The sequence below is a fragment of the Chamaea fasciata genome, unplaced genomic scaffold (assembly GCF_029207755.1).
Source record: "Chamaea fasciata isolate MVZ Bird 193981 ecotype frontalis unplaced genomic scaffold, bChaFas1.0.hap1 SCAF_5, whole genome shotgun sequence".
Classification (NCBI taxonomy): Eukaryota; Metazoa; Chordata; class Aves; order Passeriformes; family Sylviidae; genus Chamaea; species Chamaea fasciata.
This window is the reverse complement of record NW_027094090.1, coordinates 19,602,675-19,616,427: the sequence shown is the minus strand read 5'-3', so window position 1 is coordinate 19,616,427 and position 13,753 is coordinate 19,602,675. Positions and strand designations below refer to the sequence as shown.

The window sequence follows — 13,753 nt, the reverse complement described above, 5'->3', positions numbered from 1 at the left end:
CCAATTCTTAAGATACCTAGGCAACCAAACAGGAATTTTTGAGACCACCAAATACACTGCAAACCTACAATTTAGCCATTACTCATCTCTATTGATAGGCACCTATTTCCTCTCAAGGTCTTGTTCCTACAGCACGCACAGGACAGCCATTGCTACTGAGAAAAGTATTGCCTAAGAGGGCCTGTGTTTGTCCCATGCACATAGGCATTATTCTCTTTCTCCCAGAACAGCATGTTCAGAAAGAAACACACAGAAAAGCATCTTCCAACAATGCTTACCCTGCACAAGAGGCCAGCAAACTAGAGGTAAAAGAACTCCCTACCATGCTATTTCCCATCAGCCCTCTAGTTCTCATAATAAAAAACAGCTTCTGCAGTACTTCTTCTTTGCACGAAATCCTCTCATGAACTCATTTTTTCATACTTGATAGCCTTAGTCAACCAAAGGGTTTCGGTTCTACCTTCATATTTAGGCACCTGAAACTCAGTTTCCAGTCTCAACAACACAAGAGGTACATGCACTCACAAATCAGGGCTTCTAGCAAGGCAAGTTAAAAAACAAAAGGCCCTTTCCTGTTTAATTTCAGTGAGGTAGTTCAGTGAGAAAATTCAAACACCACATAGACAATTCATTATAGTATCCTCCTACAGTAGGGCTAAACTTGTTCCTTTACTGTCTTGTCTAAATTTGCTTCCTTCAGACAGTGATTTAACTGAATCGATAAAAAAGCTCTCAAAAAACCTCTCATGCTCCTACCTATAAAACAACACAGTCAGCTACTTTTTAACAAGATTTTTATTGGATGTTTTCCTCCTTCTGAGCTATACAGGAATTCAGAAGAAGCACTTTGTTTCCTCAACATGTTGACACTGCAAGAGGGAAATAAAAGTTGTCTGTAGTCTTATAACTGCTCTGTATTTTCTATGTGCTGTGCACACAACAGAATAGGTAGTGAAGAAACTAGGAAAGGAGTCACCAAACTACAGCTTGTTCCACCTTTCATTAAAAGGAACAGGCAAAAATTTATGTGTCTGATCTCCTCAATAAACAAATCTAAATTTATCTATTAGTGCTTTTGATAGTACAATATTCACTAACATTGCAGAAGGTACCCATATCACATGGTACTCAAAGCATTAATCCTGTAGCCTCCGAGACAGGACTGTATGTACACCCGTTTTACAAATAAGTAACTGAGGTATATGAATGCTTAAATACATCTACAGATCTGGCCTCTGGTAGTTAAACAAGTAGTTAGAAGGCTCATGGAACTTTCAAAGCATTTCAATTTTGCAATCTGAATTTTCCTTTGTTTTTGATCACTGGTCCTTCTAGAATCCCCACACCCCACAGGACAGCACTTCCCCCGAGTAACAAGGCACCACCACTCACCCTTGTCCCTCTAAAGCTGCTGTGGGAAAGACAAGAGAAAGGCTAGCGACTGAATTTGAGAGCAAGCTGTCAAACAATCAAGTGGGAGCACACAGAATCGTGTGCGAGCCCTCCAACACCAGTATCCCTGGCCAGAACACAGCTTCCATCAGCTTGGCATAAGATACAGCAATAAAAACTTACCTGCATCTATGTGCACGAAGTGTTCTGTGTCCCTTCCATCATCTAAACCTACAGTTTCACTAGCAATGGATATTTGATTTAGCTGGTATAGCCTATACACTTTACACTCATATTATGTGCTGCATAAGCACATCTCATTTGAATGCTGCTACCCTTTAACAGGATCACTGATTTTATGTAAACATAAAGAGGCATATCAGTACCTCAGAAGATACAGACTCAACTTTTCTCCCACTGAGAAACTGTTGCACTTTCACTCACTGTCTCACCTATCTAACAAAGCACCTTCCATGCTCAACATTTAACCTACTAAGAATGCTAACCCAAAATAAGATACCCACTTAAATCTCAGCACCTTAAATACTCTGCAACAGAGTAATTAAGGTTGATGAGGCTTTTTTTCATACTTATGCACAAAAATCTTACAAATGTTTACAATCATCAGCTCCAAATGATATCTACTCTGTTGATAGCCTGCTCATACTCAGAAGGATGCATCAGCTGAAACCTGTCTGCCAATTAATGTAACAGCCACAAATTCAGATATTGGAATGTATTTCAAAATTATCACCAAGGTGACCTACTCCACATATTGCATGCTATCTCTCTGACACAAACCCACGCCTTTGAAACTCAACTGAGCAACTGGCACTGTAATCACAGATGGTTGTAGAGCATGGCTCTGGTTTCTTATGACTCAGAAGTTCACAAATTTCAAAATGCATATTTTTACCCTCTGACCATCAATGAGGTGTTCCTGCAGAATGAACTGTGCAAACATATGCAGCCTAAATTCAGGTACCTGCACACTAGTCAACATCCATTTGCATGCTTTGGAAGTTAAAACATAAAAGTTCAAAGACAACTACATTCATTTCGCTTGAAAGGAGGAGTCGAAACATGAGAATATGTGGCCTCGGACACTGAAAACATGCTTACTGGTAAAAGACAAGAAAGCATTCTCATATGCTCTGTGGTTTTACAAGCTATTGCTATTACATTGACTGGGGCTAATTGATGAAATGAGTAAGTATGAGGTGAATCAGGACACCAATGCACTGCACTGCAAATTTATGAACAAGCATTAGCCTGAATCCTTACTCTTTTAAGAGGTTGCAGAGGTAGTAAAGATACTGCTACATTTAGAAACATGGGACAGAAAGACTACAGTGATGTGGCTCAAGCCTGCACAGACACTCAGAAACCGACAAGTTTTTTAGAACCTATACATCTATCCAAGTCACTTTCCTATTTATTGTATTTCAGCATGAATTATGTGAATTCAGCAAAGATCTAAAACCAAAATAATTTCATTATACTTTCCTGTATCCAGCAGCTTGGGGTAAGGTATCCTCCCTCCAGGCCATGTAAAGCTATGAACCAAGTGATACTTCTGGTTTTGGAAAACCCTCTGCAAAACACTCCCAGGCAGAACAGAAGGAAAATAGCACAGCTGCTGCATGTGTATGGAATTCCACAAGAAGCTCATTACCTATAGAAGCAGCAAGCAAAGGAAATGGGTGAAGAAGTTCTGCAGTGTCTATGGCAGTCTGCTGAAATATGCAGAAGTTGCATCTCAAAAGTACCCACAGACACACTCACTTTTACTATAAACACTTTGAAACACAATCCTTATGATGGTAAAATTGGGATTTCAGAAGACAAAATAATTCTGCCCAACTGCCAAGCACATTACTTACAAGTAGTGTTCTTCTGTCTGTCCCTTTCATCCTACTCTCCAAACACTCTCTGTGAACAAGCTGATCTACTCTTTCAAAATCCTTAGGTGAATGCAAAGCTTAAAACAGTTACATGATATGTGCCCATCTTCTGGCAACTAGTAAAAAACCCACAGCTCTACTGTGGCAGGGAACTGATGAAAAAACTCCTCAGACACAAAGCTGCAGGGTAGCAAATTCCAGTCTGCAGTCACAGAAGCCCCATGATAACACTAACAACTCAGTACTATCAACACGCTCACAGGAAAGCTGTTCTACTTCCAAGTCCATCCAGCTGTTGCACCACTTATTTAACCTGTAAAGGACTCTGTACCTAACAAATTCAGTATATATATACAAACTAAAAAAAACCACCAAACCTCAATTTCCATGACTATCTGCTGCCCTTCCAAGAAATGACAAAACCCCTCAGCAACTCCTGATCCCAGTTCCTCACACACAGTCCTTTACAGGCTACACTGTAACTGGCTGTCTTGCTGCCCGTCTGAAGGACAACTACCTATTGTGCAACATGTGAGATGTGCATCCAGCAAGGCCAGACCAGGATCTCCAGATGCAGCACGCAGGTGTCTGGACACTTTCTTCATTTTCACCAGCAGTGTTCAGCTGGTGGCATTCAGCTGTGGTGTAGGCTCTTGCTCTCTCTCAAAAGCGTGCACACCCTTCCTGAGACAGACCTCTCAACTAGCAGACAGTCTGAAGGGCTTACCCACTGGAAGACACACTCCAGGAGCTCCAGTGTAGTGCTTGATATGCAGGGTCATCAGGACATTTAAATTCTTGCATGTGGACATGCCAAGATCCTGTATCCCTCAGTGATTTCCAGTGAAACTAACAAGCAGGTCAACTAAAGGCAGGGGAAGGAAGGAGGCAGGAGTAGAAAACAGCTCCTCCATTTTTTATTATTATTATTGTTAGAAAAAGAAGTGTACAGGAAGAGAACTTGTCACTGAGTGCATGTATGTTTTCATACAAATCTATAAATTGTGGTTAATATTCAAGTTATGTTCCCCTGAGTCCTTTTTTAGAAAGGGAGAAAAATACTCACTGCAAAAGTTTTAAGTTCAAATACAGAACCCCAGTATTAACTAACATTTCCAAACCACCTGAAATTTGAATGACCCTTTAAGAAAACATTCAGTAACTGAAAGTCTGATCTCAGATTCAATTCACATAGGCATTTGCAAATATATTTCTAACCCAGTAACAATCACCACCAAGAGAATATATTGGTCAGATTTTGTACAAAATCATCTACGAAAGACAGCCAGCGTCCTGTCTCCTGACAGGACAAGGAGAGCTAAAGAATCTTTCTTTCCCACTGGCACTGGCTGGCAAAGCACATGCTGTGATATCACTTCAGACAGACACAGTTACACACCACTCCCATTAAATCTGGAGCACACTTATCTCTCATCTGCTCTCATTTCTACGTTTTCGAAGACTGCCCCAAATCTCTTTCTGCACTTTTCCTGAACAGCAATAAGGAAAAAGAAGATGCTTTCCAAAAGGTACTGTTTTAAAAAAGCATTTGTATAACTCTCCCACAAATAGACGCCAATACCACGTGGTTTATTCACAGTTGTGGTGGCAGCAGCAGTGTTTCATCATATCTACCATATGGAAGAATGAATACACTGAAAAATCTATTTAACTCTTCTAACACCCAGCTACACAATATCCAAGTCTACAGTTAAGATGCCAGAAGGCCAGACACTGTGAGAACTGAAATTCACAACAAGCAACTTAAAATTGAAATTTGCAATAAAACCGTCAATTCAAGTTACTGAATCTTCAAAGTCTACTGACTGCCACCGACAGCAGGGCACAAACCAGTGCCACAGCCACTACCTAGATTTTTCAATTAGTAAACTCATTTATCCTAGGATAATTAAATAGACACGTGTTTTTTCCCCTACTGTGTAACGTCTATCCCTTACTAAAATACAGCAGAAAAACCCCTGCAATCTGTTTGGTTCGGGTCTTTTTAATTTTTTTGCTTTACTCTGTTAGCTTTCCATGAAGGAATACTTCCATCAATGAGGTGAACAGTAACTGCACAGACACACATCTCTACCAAATGGAGAAGTGTTATTCCAGACACCCTGGTTATTTCTTTCAACTAGTATGGTCACCATGACATTTGCGAAACAGCATCTAACTTGAAAAACACCATCCATCCAGTTCTCTCACTTTTCCAACCCATCAGTTGCAACTTTCTGCGAAGTTTTACCAAAGAAAAATACTCTCCTTCTTCCTGAAAGCTAGCAAGAATAAACCCCTCTACTGTATGGACATCTGTATCGGTACATGTATTTTCCTCAAGAGAAAAGCCCAGGCTATGCCTGTGACACGAGTTATGTTCAAGAGCTAGGTTAATCTGAACTATTTTCAGAGGTGAATTCAGAAAAAGCCACAAATGTTTAGAGACCAAAAAAAAAAAAAAAAAAAAAGAAGAAAAACTGTGAGTCTCGGTTTACTGCAGCTCCCTGCCAGAACTAAATCCGACGCACTTATCTCTAAACACCTCGATCAGGAGCGTTATGCCACGTCCGTGAACCCCGACCAGGTAACGGCCGTAACGAAGGAGCTGAGGACACGCGGGCCCGGACCCTTAAAAACGGCCCCAAGAGTCGCATTTCCCCTCAAGTTTCCTGCCCAGCTGCAGTTCCCCGGCAGGGCAGGGCAGGGCAGGGCGGGGCAGGGCAGGGCAGGGGAGGGCATAGCGGGCCTGCTCGCGAGACGCCCCCGGGAGGCGGCGGGCAGCGGCCTCTCGGCCTCCTCCTGCCCCGCGAGCGGGGCCGAACGCCTCAGCTCGCCCGCTACCAGGCAGAGCTCGCCCGCCCGCCCGCCCGCCCGCCGGGAGGCCGGCCCCGCCCGGAGAGGCCCCTCGGCCCCGCCGCCTGCGGGGTCACCGGCGGGGCAGCGTCGGACCAGCCCCGGCTGCAACTCTCTCCCCGGCTGCCAGGCCCGGGGAGCGCTTCCAGCAGCGGGAGCGAGTAGGGCCGCCGCGCCCCGGCCACCTCCCTGCCCAAGGGGGCGCTGCCCGGCAGCACCTCCGGCCCGGCACCTGGAGGGGCGGGACCGGGTGCGTGCCAAGGGCTAGCGGCGAGGAGACACGGCCGCGCCGCTCGTGGCCCCCTCCTCTCCTGGGGGGCACCGGGAGAACCGCGACACCCCCATCCGCTCCCCCCTGCACGCACCCGCCGCGACCGGGGTCGGCCCCAGCACGGCCCTGCCGGCCCCCGGCTTGGCGGAACGCGGCAGCGCGGCCACCCCCCGTCCCCGCTGACCTGCCGTGCTGGGCGATGGGAGCGGCGGAGCCGCCGCTGGCCGGGGCGCTGCGGGCGGAGCGGGCGCGGAGCGCGTTAGCCGGACAACGTGCTGCACGAGTCAGCGCGGGGCGGGACCTCCGCGGGGCACCCTGGGCGCTGTAGTCCTGCTCCGCTCCCGGTTGCTCGGCAGCGGGCGGCAGAGGACTACAGCTCCCAGCCCGCGGGGCCCGCCGGCCCCTCCTCCTGCTCTTCCCTCGCTCGCCCCGCGCGGCTCCTCTGCCGGCGCCGCTCCGCTCCCGCCCGCGGCCGCGCGGCGCCGTGTCCGTGCCGAGTCCGGCGGCCGCTCGGATCTGCGCCGGCGGAAAGGCCGCCCGGGGCTATCGGGATTTTTTGCGGGAACCCCGGAGCGGAGCGTGCGGGGGTGCCATCACCGGGCTTCCAAGCGCCTTCAGCTTCCGTGGGGGGCGGGGGCCCTCCTGGCAGGGAATTGAGCCACGTCTTTGAGGCTGCTTCTCCCTGTACTGGTGAAGCAGCTCTGCGGCCGCGGGGACCGCTCTCAGCCGAGCCCGGCTTGGTGCAGGAGGTCCGGCTTGGCACCGACCTTCAAGCCCGGGACTGGGAGCCAGCATTGCTGCCCAGGTGACTGTGCCTGCCGTGGCTGCTGGCGGCGTGCTGGCACACGCGTGGCCGCCCCTGGAAGCCTTTGGAAATGTGTACAGGTGTAAGGGGTGGGACTGCACGGGGTGTCCATGTGCAAACACGCCGTGGGTCTAATGAAGACTGAAATCGCAGTGATATCAGGCTGCAAACAACATCAGCTCTGAAGTTATCCATTATTTCCTCGATGTGTAGCCCTGCTTGCCGCTGCTGTTCTGGGCCCTTGGCCCTCTCTCTTGCAGTGGGCCTCTCCTGCTGGAAAAGAGTTAAATGTTTCACCCACAAAACATGAAAAATCTGTGTTAGATCACTTGTTTAAGGGGCATTTGGTGATACTCCAAATTACCAGGCTGATACATACAAATATTTTTCTGGTCAAGAAAACATTTGTTATCAGAAAGATGTGTCAAGAGTTGATTATAACGACTGGTTGTGTCCTGGAATTGTCTCCATCCTTTTCCTGCTTCTCTGTTCTGTTTCTGATAAGTCACAGTTCAATGACAGTATGGCTTAAACACCCATTTAGTCTGAGCACACCTTTTTTGTCTAAATACAGTTTCATTTGAACAGATGTGAAGATAGGTTTTCTGATCTTTTCTTACTTCACATCCTGGGTTAGTTTAGGATTAGGCTGAGCTTTGCAAGTATGTGGTATGTGGAAATCAAGTCCAGACATGTTGATACAGTTGAGAGTTTTACTTCCTGTTTCAACCTGCTATAAAAGCACAGAGCAGGCATTTCATGTATGAATGATCAAAACACAACAAATGAAATAAGGTGCAAGCTATGCAGACCTTCAGTTCTGAGGAAGAACTATCCAATGTCTGACATAAAAGGAAGAAAATTTCACTTTGGGCATTTTAATCTAGTGCTGTACACTGATTCCAAATACATTTGGGTTTTTTTTCCCCCCACTACTGGTGGAGAAGGTTACCAAGAAAGATGGGACACTCTACTAGATCAGAATGAGTTGGTTGATGCTTTTGGGGAGCGTGCCTGATGGTTTTATTGGCATCCAAAGACATTGGCACTTTGAGTAGTATAATTTCTAGATGCAGCTGCTCCCCCTGACCACAGTTGCTTGCTTCTGATTCTGCTTCTAATGTCTACCAGGCATCAGCCTTGCCCAGCCACAAGCCTTCTGTGGCACCAGATCCACCCTAGGGCTGTTCTGTAGCAGGGGAACCCTGTGGACGTTGGCTAAGCAGCACGTGAGAGGCCCTTATGCTCAGCAGCCTGATTATCAAGTTGCAGTAATGTCCCTTACACAGCTGACGACAGGTTTTATCCTCAGATTTGCTCAACTATCAGTGTGTGCCAGGCTTTTACTCAAGCCCCAGCTATTTGCAGTGTTGTGTGTTTGGTTCAAGCTGATACTGATACTGACAGTTCAGTATTTTTTTGACTGCAGCTCCTTCTACTACACCACCAATGGTGTTTTGTTCAAAATCTGTGAGCCACTTGACAGGTTACAGATCTTTTCCCAAGCTTCCCACTGTTTCAGCTGCAAAAGTTCAATGATTTTTTGGTCAGAGCATGAGAGCACTGCCTTAGCCTGCAGGAAAGACCTCACCTAATCTAATCTGATTGACAAGCCCTGTGCTTTTGGAAATACTGTGAACCTTGCTGGCCTGATTTTATTTTAGCTTGTGATGCTGTACCCTGATTATGTCAACAGTGTTGGTTGTATACTTACTTCAGGCAGTGTTTTCTTTGCTGGCTCAGCAGGAACTGTGGTGGCTGAACATGCCTTTACAAGGACCAAAGTCAGATGCAGGTCTCTACTGACATGAAAAAGTGTGGCCAGAGAATTCTGTCTGTGCTGTTTCAGCTTGGTCTGTGGTGCACAACACTTCTCTAAGTGGATAGGGAGGGCTGAAATGGGAGGAAGTTTATCAAAAGCAAGGACCTCCGCCAGCAGGTCTAGAGGTGCCCTTGTGCCAGGACTGTGCCAGGGATCCCTCTGACAGCTGCGGTGTCTCTGCAAGAACCTTCGTGACTGTAAATTGTATTCTGCTCCGTTGCGAGTAATGAATGAAAGAGTTGACATACTTGAACACTCTATTAATTAGCAATTACAAGATGGGTCAGTGGTGTCTTCTGAGAAACCTAATGTGATGTGTAAATCCTGTTCTTAACATTTAATACATTGAATATCTTCTTTAAATGTTGCTATTGATGTGGGATTGTTTTGAGATCAATGGCAAATGCTAGTAGTGCAGAGAGGGCATGATAGATGATTCTCGGATTTCTTTAGTGTTTCAACTCTACTTAAAATGCAGTTCTTTTTTTATACTGAAACAGCCTCACAGAATTGTTACCAGCCACAGTACAGTATATCTGAAGTAAGTTTGCTGTGTAATGAGCCAGGAAGGCTCCTCATGAACATGCCGCTGTTCTTAGCCACAGAAATTTCCAGGAATTTTTGGGATTTCCAGGGTTAGGAACGAGGAGGGGAAGCTAAGTGCGCTTTTGCCTGCCCTTCCTTCCTCTCTTTCCTTCTTTTATTTCCTCCCTCCTGCCTTCATCTTCCATCCATTCTGCTCTCTTCTTTCTCTTTCTTAAACAAGTTGTTTTTACATAAGGTTTCTTAAGAAGTGATAGGAGTAATGGTGACATCATCCAGAAGAGCTCGATTTACTTCAGTGGTCTCTGGTTTGTAGCAAATAGAGACCCAGTGCAACATTTCAATCAGCGCCTGAACAGATTGCCAGGGAGGGTACCAGGCTGTTTCCTGGATGGCCATATGTCTGTCCATGTCACAACAGATTCTTAAGAACTTGTAATAAAGAACAAATCACTACTACCACCCAAAACAAAACAAAACAAAAAAACCCCTTGAGCATTAGAAATGTTATTCAAACATCTGACCTAAACTGATGCTTGCTTGTATTCAAGCCCAGTAGCTCGTTCTCTGTGGGACTGGAGGACTTTCTCCTTTTAGCAGCCTTCACCTGTTTAAACATTGTCACCTCTTCTCTTGCCTTCTCTAGATTTTCTCCGCGGAAGCGGGGCCGGGCCGGGGAGCGGGAGCGGCGCTGCCGCGGGGCTGGGGCGCCCCCTGCCGGCCGCGCTCCGTCAGCGCCCCTCGGGGGCCCGGTCACCCCACACCTGCACAGCCCCCGCACCCCTCCCTCGGCCTGCTTTTCTGGCGTAATTTTGGGAGACATCATCCATCTCAGACTGCGAGGCAGAAGAAGAAAGACAGAATGACTAGCAGCTTCGCTGAATTTCTTTGACCATCCTCCCTGGAGAAGACGCAGGTTTGTCATTTCGGTCTCACTCGCTGCATGTTTGTTATCGCTCAGAAAAGCACCCGAGGGCCATCTCCAGCGTGCTTCATTCTCTCGGATCGGGAGTATGGCCTATATTCACGTTGCTCCGAAACAGCATCTAAACACGCTAAGAGGGAAGTTAGAGAGCGATTCTTCTGCGCCCAGGAGGGATAGGGCTGCTCTGTCACTCGGGCAGCGCAGAGGTGGCAGCCTGCCATGTCAAGAGTGCCATCCAGTGCACTGGTCTTGTGCTCCTGAGGCTGGGAAGGTCTAGGAGCTGTTCCTTCTATGCTGCTTCTACGACGGAGCTGCTGTATGTGGCTGGAACAGGCTCCAACAAAGATTATTTGGTAAATCAGAAGAACCAAACCACACACGGGACTAGTTCAACTGTCTCTGGACTTTACAATTTTCCCTTAAATTTGTGTGAGATGTGGGGACAGTTCATCATGAGTGGTTGCTGTGAAGAGAAGCTGATGACTGTGAGCAAGGCTTTAACAGCCCGGTCCCTGGCCTAGCTGCTGTGCTGGTGACTGCAGCACAGGCACAGGCAGGTGTGCAATCCACAGCGTGCATGTGGAGGAGGATGGCGCTGATGGCAGAGGGGGTGGAAAGACTACAGCTCTTTTGTTCTTCCTCTGCATCATCCCCATCCTCTGCTCCCCCCCTTTCCATTAAATTTGTAGCAGACATGCAGAGCACAGCACATTGTAGAGGCATTCCTAGTACCTGTGGGTAACACAGCTTGGGTACAGAAGCTGCATCAGCACAGGGCTGTCTGTGAGGTCGTTTGTGTGGGGGGCATGGGGAACGAGCAACATGGCATTGCTGTGCCAGCAAGGTGGATGTGAGACACCTGCTCTGGGCTTTCCTCACCCAGGAGGCAAATCAGAGCCTGTGCTTCTCTACAGGAAAGGCTGGAAAAGAGGGCAAAACAGAGACGTACCTCTGTGAGGAAGCCTAGGATTGTACATATCAATCTTTCTGTTCACCAGAGGAAAATGCAAGTATCACAACAAAGCCTAACCCCCTTAATCTCTGGAAGACAAGGAGAAACAACAGAGCTATTATATGTGGTCTTGTTCCTACACATGAAAATTAAATTGCACGGTGCTGTCTTCAACTAATCACAGACTGGATTAGAGCCATAGAGCAGAAAATCTGGGCTAATGCCAGTTTGCAATCCATAATGCACACTTGTCTGCCTCAGATTTGAAAGCTGTATGGCATTATGGGAGGCTTTGGTTGTAATCCCTGCAAATAAGTAAACAAATGAGTTGAAGATAAAGACCAGTTAATGAAGCACTGAAAATCATTTCTGATGTCAATGTGAGATGTGAACACAAGAAATAGAATGAGGGGTCCAGATTCCTGGTTTAAAGTTGTACTGAAACCTATGGTTTGGCAATACGATTTTTTCTTTTAAATTACTCTGTTCTCACAAGCCTTGGGATGTACATAAACATCAACAGCTTTTCCTACAACAAATTGAAACCAGGAATTGAAAGAGCTGGGTGCTTCCTGCTCACCACTGATTGGCCAGGGGATCATTCAAAGCAAAGAACAGTAAGATAATTTGAGCAGGTGGTGCAAACATTTTCCCACATACTACATCCATATGTGGAATCAGTGAAAGTGCTGTAATCAACTAGCCCACTCATCAGCTCCCCTGTTTGCATGAGCAGTAAGATTCCTTATGTGTACGTGCATTTGAGGACAAAGCTTGCACAATTGAAGTCCCTGGCAAAATTCTCTCTCACTGCAGTGGCTACAGGATCTGGTTCCAGGAGCTTGCTCTGAGTGGGCTAAAGCTGGAGAGCTCAATACTGTTAATATTGCATTTGTTCAATTATGTAATTCAATTTTTAAAAAATCAAGCCTGTCACATGATTACAATCCCTTTCCTACTAATATCTAGAAATACTCTGATTCACAAATCCCAGCTACTTTTGCCTTCATAGATTGGATGGAAAAGTGCTCAACATATGAAAGGTCCCTTCATAATTCCTTTCTTCTGAAAAAAGAATTAAGTTGCTAATAAAATCATTAGGACACCTTAATGTTACATTGTGTTTGTGTACCTGTTTCAGTAGTAGGGAGAAGTTACACAATGCAAAATCAGAACCTAAAATCAAAAGTTATACCTACAGCATATCAGAATATTCAATTGCCTCCCATGGATTTGAGTCAAAATGTCAATTCCCATGCCTGTGTCCTGTAATGGACCTTGAAACAAAGAGGTGGAATTTCCAAGAAAATAAACATGTTCAAATTTTCTGCAAAAAGTCCTGGGGCATCCACCTAAGCATAAGAGTGAAGAGAAGGAAGGAAACATCCTCAGGATTTCTGAGAAGGTGGAGAACTTACTGGTTAAATGCAGACAAGTTTGAAAAGGACTCTATTAGGAAAAAAAAGGAAGAGTAAAATTACCACATGGTCACAACGAACAGCTTCCAGTCACCTGCCCCGAGGCTTGTGGTCCTGGTAGAGCAGTTTAAAGAGTTATCACCCTTCAATCAGAGTTTAGTGCCCCTAATGAACTTGGGAGGCTTTATGCAAATCCATCCTACCCGGCATGACAGTGGCCTAGAAGCACTCTTGTAATCTGAATCTCCACCTCCGGTAAGAATATAGGAGCTAACAGCAATAACTTCCCAAGCCACTTGCTTAATGGCTGCGTGTGCCCCACAACAAAGTTTCACCATCTGAAAACCTGAATAGTTCGTAGACAGGTTACTGCCTAAATTGGCTGTTTTTCTTGGGAAAAGAGCCCAAACTACAGCAGTATAAAATCATACTGTTTATGTATTATGGACACATTCAGCTGTGTGTGCTGGGCATTTTGTCCAGAAGGATACTGTGAGAGACTGTAAAAGCTTTGCCAAAATAAAAAGAATCCCACATCGACTGTCTTCCCATGGTCACCTAGATGGGTGACCTTGTCATAAAGGGAAATTAAGTTAGTTGAGCAGGAGTTTTCTCTCATGATCCTATGAAGACCAGTAACTTTAAAAGTACATGAAAAATGTGTCACAAAAAATAAAAGAAGAAAGTTTTCAGCAATCCTTACTATCCTTCCCATAGGAAACTCTAAGAAGACTTCTTGTAATTCTCATGTTTCTACCATGCTGATTAATGATTTATTGTCTACAGGCAAGCTATAGAATGAATAATGTAACAGGCATTTTAATACAAAGTTGTAGTAAGAATACTTAAGATTTTATCACCATAA

The 13,753-nt window shown here is 45.8% G+C and overlaps 1 protein-coding gene across 5 annotated transcripts in view; it reads right to left on the bottom strand.

Moving 5' to 3' along the window:
* Positions 1-6,694, bottom strand: part of TRABD (TraB domain containing) — a 34,441-nt gene extending 27,747 nt beyond the window's left edge. For 4 of the 5 annotated variants that reach the window (XR_010720757.1, XR_010720758.1, XR_010720756.1 and 1 more), the window contains exon 1: positions 6,608-6,694. The gene's annotated coding sequence lies outside the window, so the exon portion shown is untranslated. Of the gene's footprint in view, positions 1-6,517; positions 6,536-6,607 lie in introns of those variants that run through there. The other variant, XM_066182961.1, reaches the window with a different exon arrangement.
* Between the last annotated feature and the right edge of the window lie 7,059 nt (positions 6,695-13,753).